The following is a 15,895-nucleotide window of genomic DNA, read 5'->3' as shown; positions in this document are numbered from 1 at the left end:
TGAACAAAGCATTAATAAGAAATCACTGCCCATTACAAACAGCTGAGGACATAATACCTGATTTACCCATAGCAGCAATGGGTTCCTAGTAAGCTAGATGAGCTAGATAGTGCTTGCCACTCCTTGGTCTAGTGCCCTAATTGCAAGGCTATTGGGCTAAAATATGGGAGGACCCTTCTAAGTTTCCTTTTTCCCTCCTCTTCATCATGGATTTTTGCCTAGTTTCAACTTCAGGATTTACCCAGTCTTTGCTGTGTACCTGCCAAAACAGAGCACAGCTTTAAAGAGCATGTTCAATGGATGCATGCACACTCACATGACCAGAGCTAAACACTAAACTGTGTGTAAGTGCCAAAAACTGGTAGCACAGCTGCATGTGTACCAGTTAGGCAGGTAAAGTGAAGCAAGACTTAACTCTTGTCCTTCCGAAAATCTCAGTAGGCACCCATCTGCATCTTCAGATACTAAATATCTTTAAACATCTGGCTCTCTGTCCTTCAGCCACAAGACCATTTTTTTCCTTTAAATAAATAATTAAAGCTAAATAAAAGAACCCGTGAGATTTTGCCATCCAATACCAACATTTACAATCCCAACTAACAGATAATGCTACTTCTCTCATTTTTGTCTACTAGCAGAGCATAGATAAAAGGAAAGACACCACTGATCTGACTTTTCCCATGAGAAGTTTGTAGAGTAAGTTGTTTCTCTCTACACTGTACAAAACTTTTCTCCAGATAACTATTGTTTCTTTTTTACTCTACTGCCTACTCTATTGTCCAATTTTGAACATATTGTCAAATTTTAAATATTTTTCCTTTGCCAATATTGCCATCATTTAATAAACTGTTACTCAAAATTATGTTTTCCCATATGGTATTGTTATTCCACCATTAAAACAATATAGGGGGTAGACAGATATAACAATTAAAACATTTCAGATGCCTTTGAAACATTTCAAAGGGCCAATGTGCATGCAAAAAAGCCCTTTGAAACATTCTAAGAATGGGTGAAGCACTCCAAAATAGAGCCTCTAAAGGGAAGTGCTATTTTGGAGTGTTTCACTTCTTGTTTGTATCTGGCTGGAGAAAGTGGTACCATAGCTCTTCCAGAATCCACAGTGTTCTGTCCTCCGCCTACCCCTGCCATGAGGGGTGGAAGGGAAGGAAAGCTGGGTGGATAGCTAGCACTTCAGCCCTAATGACTTCTTCATTGGAGGGAGAAGAGTGGTTCTGGGGATGTGGGGCTGGAGTCCCTGTGGTGGGAGCCCCACACTGCTGTCACAGACCTATGGTGACCACTGCTGGGGTTCCTGGGACTCTCCATGAAAAGACCACTCTCTGCCCTGGGGACACTTTCCAGATGGGGAACACTCCCTGCATGCTGCTCCTTTGGCTCTCCCATCAGGGTTTTTCTATTAACAGCTGCTTACAAAGATTTACAGGCCCTGAATGTTTTCAGTGCATTACACCATAAGACAAATAACAGAATGTACATGCCTTGACAAATGTACTGTAACAAATGCAAATATTTGGCTTTAGTAACCTAGGAATTATCAGCTTTTTTTTTTTTTTTTTCTTACCCAGATTTTAAGTCTTTGACTTTTCTCTGATGCAGATGTGTATCAGAGCTAGCCCCAGTTTGCTCTTGTGTGGGTATGAATTATTCATTATCTTATACAGGATACAGACTAGCATGTGGAATGTTCTCCATTATTGTAGTAAAACTCCCCTGCTGGAAAAAAGTAGTATTCATTTCCCTGGTGTGGATTTTTTCTGGACTTATGTCAAAATGTTACAATACCATGAATGCATTCAGCATTACTGGTTCATTGCAGCCATATGCAACAACGATCTATAACACTGGACAAGGAACCAACACAATTGCATTCATTCCTGTCCGAAGTTCTGTAATTAGGAAACACTATATTTTGGGAAGGTCTCAGCACTAGAGAAGCTTGGCAGGTGTAGAGGTGCAGCTTAAGCAGCAATGTGATGAAACAGCTAATATTTATGGCATGCCGAGTGGTTGGAGCAGGTACAGCATCAGGAGATCTGGCTTATCTTTTCTGTTTTCCAACTGAATGGTTTATGAGACTATTGGCAAACTGGTTTGCACCTGATCCAAACTATTATTAGCTTCAGTGGCATGTAATCTTTCCATGCCTGTTTCCCATCTGCAAAATGGGGATTATCATATTTACCCAAAGGACTTTTTGATTCACACATGCAGGATATATAAATGGAAATTATTCTTTTTAGGATTAGACTTGCACAAACCTCAGTTACGGGAGGGAGTGTCTATGACAACTCTTTGGCTTTCGTGTTTGCACGTGCTTAATGACACTTTAAGTTCTGAGAAGAGAAACTAAATTACTAACTGCAAGGGGGCAGACTTACCCGCTACTCTTCACCATGTTGGAATCACAGGGACTTGTATCTCAGCTTCTGTCCCTCTCACCTGCCACATCTTTGATGTCAAGTTATTCTTTGGGAGTATGGATGGTCTTTTGGGTGATGATCATACAGACAAGGTCAGTCTTCCGCAGGGCTCCACCACTCCTACACCCTGCCCCTTTCCACGTGGGTGTTGCATCGTCTTTTTCTGCTGGCACCACGTGCAAGTCGCTGGTTCTCAGGTTCTCTCTGGCCCTCTGGCTCTGGACTTTGTGAGAGGTTGACGACTGTGTTCTGTAGATGGGCCTCTTTGCCTTATGTGTTTAAACACAGATTTCTGTAATCTTCTTTCTCTCCGGGATCAGTGGATCCCTGGGAGATGGAATCTTTGCTTGCTAATCCCAGAGGTTCACACTCAGGAACCTCACTGATTCTCACATGTTGACCCACTGATTTGATTAATTTAAACTCAGGTGTGCAGGGGATCAGCTTTTCCCCTGCAATGTTTCTGTAGCCTAGGATTATGGAGTTACACAATAAAAGAAATAAACTTCTGAGCCTGTTCTAGGCTCCAGCTCTGCTATTAGTAGCTGCCCCAAGCCTGTGGGCTCTTCTGCATCCCACCGGGTGCATTTTTGCCTGGCATAGCCCCTCCCATAGAGGTCTAGCAGGGTCCACTTCCCAGCCCTTGCTATACTAAACTTCCCCTATTTTGGGGAAGCCACTCCGAAAACTGGGCCCAAGTTTTAGGTTTGTAATAAAAAGATAAATCTAACCTGTTTTAAGGACTTATCATGAAACCTTTGTACAATTGTACTTAACTAACACAATTCAAAATGGTCAGAAGGATGAGTACATAAGTGATTTTTTCATTTTAAAATAGAGTAAATCTTTCTGTTTGGCTAATTCATTTACCTATTCCTTTTTGTAATTTTAGATAGATAGATAGATAGATAGATAGATAGATAGATAGATAGATAGATAGATAGATAGATAGATAGATAGATAGATGTGTGAGAGTGTGCACATATATTTACATTATATTATATATTGTCTTTATATAAGCAATGTGTGAATTCAGGTCTGTTGGGGTTGAAGGAAGAGTTTCCATGGAGAATTAAGGTGAATTTAAGAATTAAGGAGAAGCAAGACAGCATGGGTCAACACTTGCTTTGGGAAAGATCAGCTGTACAAAATGTTAACACTGTTCCTGTTGTGATGGGCTAGCTGGCACTGACTTAGCCCAGGGGTTTTGAAAGGGCAAGAGATGATTGGAGGACTTGGGATTCCCTTTTCTCACCAATCAGGCCCTAGAGACTCACCCTCCATGCCCCCTGATTGGCCTCTTGGGTCACCTGGAAGGGGATAAAAGGGGCAGTGTGGCTGACTCAGGAGAGACCAGCGAGAGACCACAAGGAAAGAGATTCAAAGATCTGGCAAGAGCTGGGCCAGTGGGGTGGAAGCAGTTGCCCCAGAAGAGCCTGAAGGAGTGGGACCTGCAGGCAGCTGTTGGACCCTCAGCAGCACGGCATGTGGCTGGCAGGAGAGGCTCCCCGCTGGGCTCCAGGATTGCCTACAAGAGGCTGTGGCCAGCAGGAGAGGCTCCCCAGCTCCAGCAAGGATCTGAGCAGTGACCTGAAAGGTTCTCAGCTCTGCTTCCAGCTCCTCCAATAAGAAGCCAGGCAGCTCAACATGAGGCCAGGTCTCCAGGAAGGTCAAGACCCCTAGCAGCTTGGAGCAGTACTAGCAGTGGTGGTTGTGTGGTAGAGTTTCTGCCTATCATGTGGGAGATCTCAGTTCAAGTCCCAGGTGCAGTGACTTGGGCTAAGTGAGCCAACAGGGAGAAGTTCTTCTTGCAGTGGAAAGGGGCCACTGTGTTTTCTCCCCCTCCAGGAACCTAGGCCCTATATTCCTTGTCATTTGACATTTTGTATTTTGTGCCTTTTATATTTCACCAACCAGTATTGTTTGTTCTGCTGTTTGTGTTTTATACTTTGGTTAACCCTGTCTTTTGTCAGCTGGATGAATATGTCTATGATTGTAAGTGTCTAACCTTTGTTGAATCCTGCCCCCTTGGGACATTGTAGTGTCTCCTTTGCCCCCTGGTTTATACTGGTTATGTTCCCAGTACTGTTCTCTCATTAAAAGGTATATGTTTAAGTCCCCATTAGTGGTCTGGCTCTGCTCTATAGGGGGAGGAGAGTCCCTACACCTCCCACAGCACTTGTGTACCTGCTTTGATCCCTTCAATTGGAGAGGGTGTGCCTCTTGGGGAGTACCACCTGGGTTACACTGTTATCAGCATGCATGACCCTTGCTTCACATTCCAATCTTTGTCAAACGCATTGAGCAATGCATCTCCTCAATACCTAGTTTCAGCTAATTTAATATGCCTTCTAATTCTTAGGCAGCTACCATCTCAGGAGAGCTTGGCAGAGGCTCTAGGTACAACTACCCTATTCATATAAGAACACTGTAACACTGCATGTGCCAATTATATATGAGAGCACAAAAATGGGTGTACACTTCAAACATCCCAGCTTCTCTGTCTCTAACAAGATACACTTTGTAAATCCATCTTGCCATGGCAGGAACTGTCTACGTTCCCCTGCTCCCATTCTCACTTATCTCTCATCTGTTCTTCTTTTGCATCTCCCCCATAGTCCTTACACTGCTGCCCACTCTGCACAGATTCTAGGCCAGATGCCCCTGCCCTATGCCCTCCCAGATCAGTGGCAGGAGCAGTGGCAAGAGCCGCTGGACAAGCCACCACATGGGCAGCTCCTAGACGAGCCACCCCATCCCCACCCTGGGCAGTGCTTGCCCCAGCCCAGGTCCCAGCTCCAATCGCTCCCTCACTGTGGGGGCATTTATCTGCCCCCCCAAGCCCCTTCCCTCCCACCTCTGCCCACCACAACAGACTTACCAGCTGGAGGGAGCTGTGTCCAGTGTCCTTGAAGACTGATGCTTGTTTAGTCTATAGCCAAATCTCCAAATCGGTGCCAAATATTTCCCAAATCAATTCAGAGGCTTCCAATTCAATTTGGAGCTTTTAATGGGTCTCCTGATTGATTCAGATTCGGAGATTTGGCCACCAAATTGAGCCAAATCTCCTCCGATTTGAATCAGCTACTGAAGCTTCACACAGCCCTCCTGCTTACCACTATCACTACTCACCCCTAGTCTTCTTTGGGTCCCTGGCTGTTTTGTTTCCCAGTGTCTTGTGATTCCCACAACTTTATGTCCCCATTCCTGCCACTCCCCTCCCCTTCTGTCTTAATCTCTCTTAGAATCCAAGCTTCAGTCACAGAGCCAGTCAAGCAGTTGTCTTTGATATCTGTAGGTAGCCACAAAGGGTGGCAGTGATTCTTTTGCCTGCAGCATTAGACCATATTGAGGTATTGTTTTTCTTCCAACTCATGCTTTTCCAATGTTTCAGACTGCCCAAAGTCAATAGGAGTGTGCTTATTGGTGCACAGAACATTCCCTGAAATTTTGGAATTACTGGAACATGGTGTCACAACCCAAAGGTATGATTTTGTTCTTGTGTGTGCTTTGGCACCACTGAATTATTTTCCCGCCGTTTTGAAGCTTTCTTTGCAGGGTGCATTTCTTCTTTGCAGCACAGAAATGCAAGGTGCAAAGAGTTCCCGCCATTTGTATTAGAATTTGAGCCCCATTATTGGCTTGTGTTAAAATATTCCCACGTGGCGGCTAGCGATTGGCTTGCTAGCCGTATAAGAGGCTTGAGTGGTTTCCGCCCAAGTTGGAGAACTTGGAGAACTCCGAGGAGAACCCCACAAGGGAGGACTCCACGAACATCAGGAGGAGGACACTTCACATCTTGTGAAGATCTCTAAGCGCCGTGGAGCCTATTGGACCCAGCATGTTTCAAGAAGGCAACAGGGATCAGCCTCTAGCCTCTCCCCGTCACCGAGCGCAATCCTCGACGTATCCCTCTTCCCTGCGTGCAAAAAAGGATCCACGGAGCCTCGACAACTCTGTGTGAGTGAGTCCGAGTACTGTCCGAGTCCTGAAACTGGGGATTTAAGCAGAGCTTTGCCTGGGAAACTGTCCAGCCTACACTGCAACCATCTACAGTGTAAGTAAACAATCTTGAATCAACCATTACGTGTCCGTACCTAATTCTAGCGTGTCGCCTGCTTTCTCTGACCCAGCGTGCCCGGGCTGCTGGCCACAGCCCACGGTGCGAAAAAGGGCCTGGATCGCTCCCGGCCCACACATGGCGACGAGGATGGGATCAGGGGAAAGCACGCTAGAGCTAGAATTAGTTAAGAACTGCCCTTGGCACGGTGAAAAATGCCAAGTGAAAAGTTTTATGGAGCTGGAAGCGCATATCGCTTACCACCAGGCGGGCAGAACGGGTGAGAGATGTATCAGCGGACGTCTTTCGCTGAAGGGAGAAGAGGGAGCTTCCGAAGATGGAGCCCCGAGAGAGAGGGAAGTGTATTTGCACCCCGCGGCATTCGGGTGTATGATGACCGACGAGCAGGTCCTGTTCAGGCCCCTCGATACTGTGTCCCTCGCCAGAGTCAACCCGGCGGGCGCAGTGAACCTGACCCTCGCCCGGGAGTGTGCCTGTTGCCTACGATATGCTCAGGAGAGTGAAGAACTGGTGCCAATTGGCCGGTTCTCCCCTTTCATGGTGGCATCTAGATTAAGGAGTCGCGAGCTTCCATCCGAGCTCCGCGAAAATCTGGAGACAGAGGAACGCGCCGCAGATGAGAGGATGGCCCTAAAGTACGACAAGGGGGGAGAATTAAGTGCAACTTTCTGTACAATCACTGATTTAATGAACAAGAATTTAAGTTTAAAGGCCCAGCTGCGTATGGCTGTTCAGGCGGTCAAAGAAGCGGCTGAGAGAAGGGATCCTGAAACGCCAGTCCAAGATGGCGCCGAGCAAGAGGGAGACCGCATGGAAGAACCGGAAAAGAAGGGTGGAGCTTCGGAGGAACCCGTGAGAGTTCGGTCAGTGACTCCGCCTATCGACAGTGTCATCTCCGGCAGCCCCGCCCAGCAACGCAGCACTGCCTTTGACGACCACGCCTTCTTGCCGACGAAAGGGAGAATCGAGCGGAGGAGTGCATCCGCCCCTCCTGCCTGAAGCAGTAACAGCAGCAGTAACTCCTGCAGCAGCAGTTCAGTCTACAACAACGACTAACTAAATTGTTACTGCCTACTATGCTCGCACCAGAACTGAACTACAGGATTTATGCAGAGAATCAAGAATCCAACCTGAAGAAACTCTAGCTGTATGGTTGGGACATTTGGTCGTAGAACTTGGATCTGACCTGCTGAACCAGGAAGAAGCAAGCTTCTTGGTGAGACAAGCTTTGTGGAGTAGAGGACATGCCACTGACATCGACATCATAGCGGTCAACGTTCACAGGCCTATTCCACTACCAGCGCTTGTTGCAGGACTGATCGGTCAGAAAGCCCACGCATGGCATGATGGACGGCCAGAACATACCGACGCAGAACATCTCATGCTAGCAATCATCGGAGTCTCGTACTGTGCCTGGAACCCCAGAGCATGTGCGCTGGGATTGACCTCACTCCAGCGAATAAGACCATGGCCTCATCGTCATCTATGAGATCCTGGAACCGTTCCAGTAACCATTCACAGCCTAGATAGTTGTCTTGAGGTTTATGGGTGAAAGAACATCATCGTCCTCCAGATTCTGCTCAACCCAATGGTGAACCAACCCGTAAGCAATCTCCTTCGTCAGCTGTCACGACTGCGTATCCTGATGGAGCCAAGATTATCTAGTGATCGGAACTGTCAACACCCGACCGGAATTCAAGGCATAAAACATCACGAATCTGATCTTCCATCATTGCCACAGAGAACACCAGAAGAGCGATACATTTTTGGATTTCTCCTACAGCGTTCTGGACTCAATAAGCGGCAGCTTCGGATTTTAGGGGACGCAGGCCAATGGCAAATGGCCTATGAGTTAGGTTTCCATTACCTAGAAGAGTTAGACGATGGCTCCTCAACGATTTCATCTAGTTGAGTGTATAAGAGAGGACAGTTTAGAGTAGCAACCACTTGTACCATATTGAAATAACAGTAAAGTTCCATGAATATGTTGAGATGCATTAACTTATTTTTTTTTTTTTGAGAGTTTTTGTTACAGATCCGGAATTCAGAGTGCGTGGTGAAGAGAAGCCCTGAGAAGGATAACATCACTGAGAAGTGAGGGCCTGACGCGCAAGTTCGCCATAACGTCCACTGACGCCCTGATCATGCAGTTTTGTTATAAATCTAATTATGTGTGTATGTTTGTGTTGGTTATTGTCTAATTTGATCCCAGGAGAACGAACTTTTATGTTGACGAGTTTTGTGTTTGTTTGTTTGTTTGACGAGTTTGTTAAAACTCTGGATCACTCGAATAATGAGCGTACAGCATAATTCAGCTGTGCCTTCAGCAAGGGGGGGATGTCACAACCCAAAGGTGTGCTTTGGCACCACTGAATTATTTTCCTGCCATTTTGAAGCTTTCTTTGCAGGGTGCATTTCTTCTTTGCAGCACAGAAATGCACGGTGCAAAGAGTTCCCGCCATTTGTATTAAAATTCGAGCCCCATTATTGGCTTGTGTTAAAATATTCCCACGTGGTGGCTAGCGATTGGCTTGCTAGCCGTATAAGAGGCTTGAGTGGTTTCCGCCCAAGTTGGAGAACTTGGAGAACTCCGAGGAGAACCCTGCAAGGGAGGACTCCACAAACATCAGGAGGAGGACACTTCACATCTTGTGAAGATCTCTAAGCGCTGCGGAGCCTATTGGACCCAGTGTGTTTCAAGAAGGCAACAGGGGTCTGATCAGCCTCTAGCCTCTCCCCATCACCGAGCGCAATCCTCGATGTATCCCTCTTCCCTGTGTGCAAAAAAGGATCCACGGAGCCTCGACAACTCCGTGTGAGTGAGTCCGAGTACTGTCCAAGTCCTCAAACTGGGGATTTAAGCGGAGCTTTGCCTGGGAAACTGTACAGCCTACACCGCGACCATCTACGGTGTAAGTAAACAATCTTGAATCAACCATTACGCGTCCGTGCCTAATTCTAGCGTGTCACCTGCTTTCTCCGACCCAGCGTGCCCGGGCTGCTGGCCACAGCCCATGGCGCGAAAAAGGGCCCGGATCGCTCCTGGCCCACACACATGGCATTTCAAAGTTATTGTTTTACAGACAAACTGAGAAATGTCATCAAGGTAAGTGTTAGACTTGGCTTCTTTCATTCAAAGTAAATGAAGACACATACTATGAATGAATTTGTTATGTGTATGTACATTTTGATCCTAAATTAACTCAATTGATGAGACACACCTTTGACTAGGATTTTGAAAAGGAGCTCAAGACACTTATCTCTTTCAGAATATCAATGGGTGCCTACGTCACTTAAGTATCCTATACCAGGCATCTCTGGAATATCAGTCTAAGCACCTCAACCCAATAGTCTGAAATTGCTTTTTTATTGACACTACTGAAAATATTAGACTGAACTAGAATAAGAGTTCAGCAAGCCATCATTCTATACAATTAATGTGACTGGTGTCATCTTTTAACATTTTGTTTCTATGTGAATGAAAAACACATTTTACAAAACCCTTTGAGTGGACTGATTAATGCTGTGTAGTTCAGTTTAAAAACACATAAATAACAAACAAAAAGAATTAAAGTTACTATATAACCACACTGCCAAAAACCCCCACCTTTTTAGAGAAGCTTTGGATGTATCATTATCATTGTGTTCATTGCTAACCATTTTAGAAAACATGTCCAGATGTTACTTATTCTGTTATAACAGAATATCCATAAGATCTTTAACATTAAATGGCCAGTGCTCCAGGATGGAAATATGAGATGCATTCAGTATGAGATGCACACCAAACAGAATGGAAAATTAATTATGAAGTACGGTAGATGATGATGATAATGGAAAAGAGTAAGAGGTATAAGGGAATCTATTTACTCATATTGAATGGTTTAGTTTTTTAATTAAGCAAATTATAGGAAAGATTTGCATTTCTATGTTTTTAATTGAAACAGAATCAGTGATGGATTGATAGTGCTAGGGGCTGCCATTATCTTTGTGCAAATGTTTTCACCTGGATACCACATGAAGAATTGCAGCAATACAGAAGAAACCCCACTATGAATCATACACCACTGGTTATGACATATCATCCCTCCCTGGAACCTATACAGAAATTCCTCAAACAATTGCAACCATGCTAGAAGGAGACCCAGTTCTCAAAGAGGTTTTCCCAGAACCACCCATTCTATCCAAGCACCGAACCTCACCAAGCTCATCACCAGAAGCAAACTTCCTATGTTCCAGGTAAACCCTCCACTTTTTATCAGCTATTCTCATTCCCTACTCCCCCCCCTCCTGTCTCCCATCCTTTGGCTACTGCTACATTAATTCCCCCTTCTTCCCCACCCACCTCTCTCTTACCTACTGACCACCTCAAGTTATATTTTCACTGACTGGCTTTTTTGCATATGTACCGGTCTCTGGCTGCTTTACCACTATATCCAGGAAAAGCACGGACCATCTGCAGATGCTTCTACAGCCTGATGAAGGGTATTTGTGCCCAAGAGCTTGCTAAGAATAATGTTTTCAACTATTTGAGCTGGTTTGATATAAGATATTGGATTGATCCAATGAACCTGGTCTGCCAGTGTTTTCATAAGACACTGGTAAATTGGTCTTTCTACATTGATGTAGCTCCATAATGGCTTATCTGCACTAGAAAGTTGTGCTTGAACTACACTGGTTGCAATAGTAGGGAGGCAGTTACACCAGTATACAAGTGCTTTCCAAGCCCAGGGTCCATGCTGAGCCTACATACCTCATCAGACTAGCAAGGTTAAAATCCTTCAGTATCTTGCCAACAGCACTCAAGAGAGATATGTCCAGCATTGCATTCAGCTGCCTTTGGTTCATCAGCCTGTTCACTATGTAGCCACTCATTGCTGGGTCAATGCAGGAGTTCAGCTTGAGACTTAAATTCATCCTTCTGGACTCTTGACAAAATGCCTTAATTGGTCTGCTACTATTCCCCATAAAGATGCCTTATAGCAGTATAGTTATTTCCATTGGGGATGGGGAATAACCATACTAGTACACCACTATAACTGTCCATAGTAGGATTCATATCACTATAACTAGTTCGAAAAAAGTAAATAAATTGCATCCCTAAACAAGATAATTGCACTGGTAGAATTCAGGTGTAGACTAACTCTGAGAGTAAGTGGGCATGGATGATGTAGATCTACGTTTCTGATACTAAATCATAATATAAACTGCTGCTGTTGTAACAAAAATATGACAAGCTATTTTGCAGAAATTACAGATTTGTCAGAATGTGACAGGCCACACCAAAAATGCTTATAATGTGGCCCCATAAAGTATAATGGGGGTTGGGACAGAACACAGAAAGCCAAAGCAATGGTTGTATGTTGGCATAAATAACTTTAAAATAGGGATTGTTTATACGCTATCTAATGTGGCCATCATTTTGAGAAATGGTGGGGCATGAAATATCCAGGAAGCAGAGAACGGCTAAATGAATGTACTGGGTATTAAAAGGCAAAACGGAGTGGAAGCCTTGACTAACATGGCAGCTATAAAGCAGTACCTAGCTCTAATACGTTTAAATCTTTTTTGTAAAATTGTATAATAAGACTTAACACAATACTTACCAGAAATTGTTTCCTTCCACATTTGGGTCTCCATTTGTGATTCATGTGGACTTTCCAGCTGTGATTTGTGGGCTCCTGGATCTTCAGGATGGCTTTTGCCTTAGGATTCATTGGATCAATCGTCCTTGATTTCAGGATCAATCTGTCTCCAGCCTCCATCTAAGTTGCTTTGTGCAGCCATGATCATATCTGCAAAATGTGGTGGTTCGGTGGCATGGTCTCTAGTAATCATATAGTTAATTTCCTCCCTTTAACTGCAGACAATGCAGGACTTCAGAAAACCAACCATTGTCTATAACTCAGCCAGAGCTTCCTTCCCTCATTGTGGTTCCTGCTTGGGTTCCAGTTGAGCCTCCCTCCTCACATTTTTCAGAGAGCTGCTTGTATACCTACACATTGAAGTGGACAGAATTTAGATGAGTCCATGAATGTTTGGCTTCTCACAAAGGCAATGAAGTACAGGACCTCAAGCCACACTGAAGAACAAGGCATGGCTATTCATTTATACGGGGAATGGACTTAGCTGAGGTTGGATTAGCAGAGGAAGACATTTGTTTACATACCAGCATTCCATCAGTGAGATTGCATCTGGTCCAGATAACCTTGGAGAAGTAGAGAACATATTAGGAAACAGACTGGCAACCCAGCTAGACAGCAGAGGAGGAAGGGATAATTGGAGGAAGACTTGGTAGATGTGCAACAGTTGACTTCTGATGATGGTGCATCCGTTTCTATTCTGTTGTGGGTAAACAAAACACATCCGGTATGTCAATAAACCTGCTTCCAAAATGAATTGAATAATGTACATTAAAATCTCAGCCCACTCACAAGAACTTTTTTTTTGTTTGTTTATAGACATTTTAAAATGCACTTTAAAAACAAAATAACACATTTAACACACAGCAAATTTCAAGTGCAGCCAAGTCCTAAAAGAGAAAGCAATACTTTGGTTACAGTGTTATTATCCAGGGAGTAGTTAAACTGAGGCAAAACATATTTCTGTATCTTCCACAAATCATATGTTTAGGATTCTTTTATAAAATCATGGTATTTTAATGTACTAGAGAACTGTACGAAAAAAGAAACATTCTGATTAAGTTTACATGATATTGGAGATTATGAAATTTCTCTCTATTTCATTTTACCAATTTCATGTACCTAAAACTTCTAATTTAGAGGCACTTCATGAAAACAGAAACATGGCTACAAGGCTTTTTAATAATCCATTTCATTAGAATCTCTTTTTTAAAATGAAAAGTCTAATACAATTAAAATCTGCCATAAAAATGTAAAAATGTTCAAAATTCAAGCATTTCAAATAGCACTGGGGACATGTTACTCTATTTTAATTTAAATTCATCATGACAGAAGATTTTGAATGTACCAAGTATAAGTTCATTATTTGCAATGTGTTAGGAGATGCATTTGAAAAATGAAATAATTAAACATTGTGTTCTGACTTTGCATAACCTTAACATCTTCCCTTTGCCTAGCAACCACATTATATTCAATTAAATGCAAGTTTACAATAATTGGTACACCAGTATATGTTTATATATTGGAATTTGCGGATGCTATCTTGTTGCTATTCTAATATTTCACCTGCATTTATGCTTTATTGCTGATCGGAAAAAGAAGTAAGTAGTCATTAATAGTAAGTAACAGGTGCAAGGCACCACAATAAAAGGTGTTAGTAGAAAGGGCAGGAATCACTGAACAATCATGGATAAAACAAAATGAAAAATGAATTACTGTATATGGTAGGGCCAGAAAATGTCAAAATACACTGAGAGATTCAGAGAAGAAAGAACAAGCAGAAGCACACATATATTTAACCACAAAATAACGGCCTTCCCGAGAGAGAAACCATCATCTTTATAAAATGTGAATAGAATGTTAAAATGTTAAGATACCATCACAAAAAAACATGAAATATACTCAAACATGCATTCACATTATTGATCCAGCATTTAAATCAAGGTATTTATCAAATGCTTCATACTTGACTTTTATTATTAACTTCTTCTTTCTCCTAAAGGAGAAGTTATTTGCTTCCCTTCAAGTTTAGAACAATTTTGTAAAAAGAATTGAATATTGCAAATAAGTCAAATGATGGCTATCTCAGTCCACCTGAATTATTTTAGATTGGGGTAAGGAGAGGAAAGAGCAAGTTTCTTTCCTTTCTCAGCATATCAATGCAGAAGAAAGTCATAAGGAAGCCACATGTGTCCCACTACAGGTAGGCCCCAGCATGGTGGCTGAAAGTACTAGGCAACAACACGACTGCAAACTTGCCCTCCTACACACCAATTAATGATAAACATGTAGACATACTGCATTTGTAGTACAGCTGTTCTACTAGCCAGAATACTCTATTAACTGATACTGCGCCACCACCATCCACCACCCTGTGCTGCCGCCTCTGCTGCTGCGTGCAAGCCTCATGCAACCACACCTCACTGCTGCCACTATCCACCACCCCGTGCCGCCACTCCCGCCGCATACAAGTCGTGTGCAACCACCCTGCACTGCTGCTGCTGCCATATGCAAGCCCCGCCACAGGTATTTGTAGATCTGGAATTTTTACATACTGTCACCCAGCATTCCCCACTCATGCTGGATAACAGACATTTTACTGTACTGTTCTTTTTGGTCTCTCTTGATTTTTTAACTCCCCTTCCCGACTCCAATGAATATATATGAAATTCAGGGTTGCTCACCCCACAAATTTTGAATAACGTGCTGTTGGCTGAGAGTGCAGAAGCTCTGATATCTAACTTTCTTCATCCAAACATTAATTTGTCTCCTCAGCCTCTAAAATAATCCCACATCAGTTTCTATTGGAATAGTACCAGAGTCTGAGGAGAAAGGAAGACAACTCCACCTACTTCTGGCAGCTGTCCTTATGAGATGCCCTTTCTTAGGAGGCAGGCAAGTGAAGGAAGGAGTCGATCAAAAAAGGTTCATCTCAGGTATGGTTGGAATGTCAAGAAGATTTTGCTTCTCTCGTGATTTCAGACTGGCTCTAACTTTAGCCAAAAAACCCATGAGAGCTGGCAACACTGAACCTACCATAGGTTTCTGCTGCTTGTATTATTGCTTTTGTCAATGACAAATTCCAGTGATATAAAAAGCAAGAGGAAAGTTACTTTGCCTGTACAGATAATATAATCAGAAGCAATAAATTTAGGATAATAAGCGACATTTCACTATACAAGTTTTAATTAAAAAGAAAAAAGACACCTTTCAGAAAACTATTTCTTTAAAACGGATAAGCAGGATAACTAGGATGTTTATCAAACCCCCATTTTTCCTTTTCATACTTGAAGTATTTGGGAAATCTAACTACATGTTAATCCCAAGCCATAAAGATTTATGTATATTTGATTTATAGCAGTATGAATAAAGACTACAATGGTCTCATTACATTTTCCTGTTTCACAGCAAATGATGTTCTGAATTCCTCTTCCTCTTTAATTGAAGCTCTTTTTTACAGTTTCAATAGAAGCATTATTCAATGAATCACTAATCTGTGGTATGTTATCAGCCTTACTGCAGGCAGCTCCCTACACAGCACCACAGTTTTAGCTATTTTTCAAATACCTGTGATACTGTAAATACACACATGCTAAACTTGCTGTGTGCAACTAGTCCCAATGAAGGCTTCAGAATTCCTTCTATATATAAATGGCTGCTGACACTCATGATTGATTATTTCTTTCATAATATTTACTGTTTTTCCTCAGAATCCCAGTTATTATAGTAATTTT

At 43.0% G+C, this 15,895-nt stretch overlaps 1 long non-coding RNA gene across 2 annotated transcripts in view; it reads right to left on the bottom strand.

Moving 5' to 3' along the window:
- The window catches only part of LOC109284174 (uncharacterized), a 97,974-nt gene that overhangs the window by 51,181 nt on the left and 30,898 nt on the right, over window positions 1-15,895 (bottom strand). For both annotated transcript variants that reach the window (XR_009463488.1, XR_009463489.1), the window contains 2 exons: window positions 12,689-12,861; window positions 12,126-12,514 (listed from right to left, as the gene is read on the bottom strand). This is a non-coding gene — a long non-coding RNA (uncharacterized LOC109284174). The remainder of the gene's footprint in view (window positions 1-12,125; window positions 12,515-12,688; window positions 12,862-15,895) is intronic.

This window comes from Alligator mississippiensis, chromosome 7, assembly GCF_030867095.1.
Source record: "Alligator mississippiensis isolate rAllMis1 chromosome 7, rAllMis1, whole genome shotgun sequence".
Lineage (NCBI taxonomy): Eukaryota > Metazoa > Chordata > Crocodylia > Alligatoridae > Alligator > Alligator mississippiensis.
This window is presented reverse-complemented; position numbering and strand designations above follow the sequence as displayed.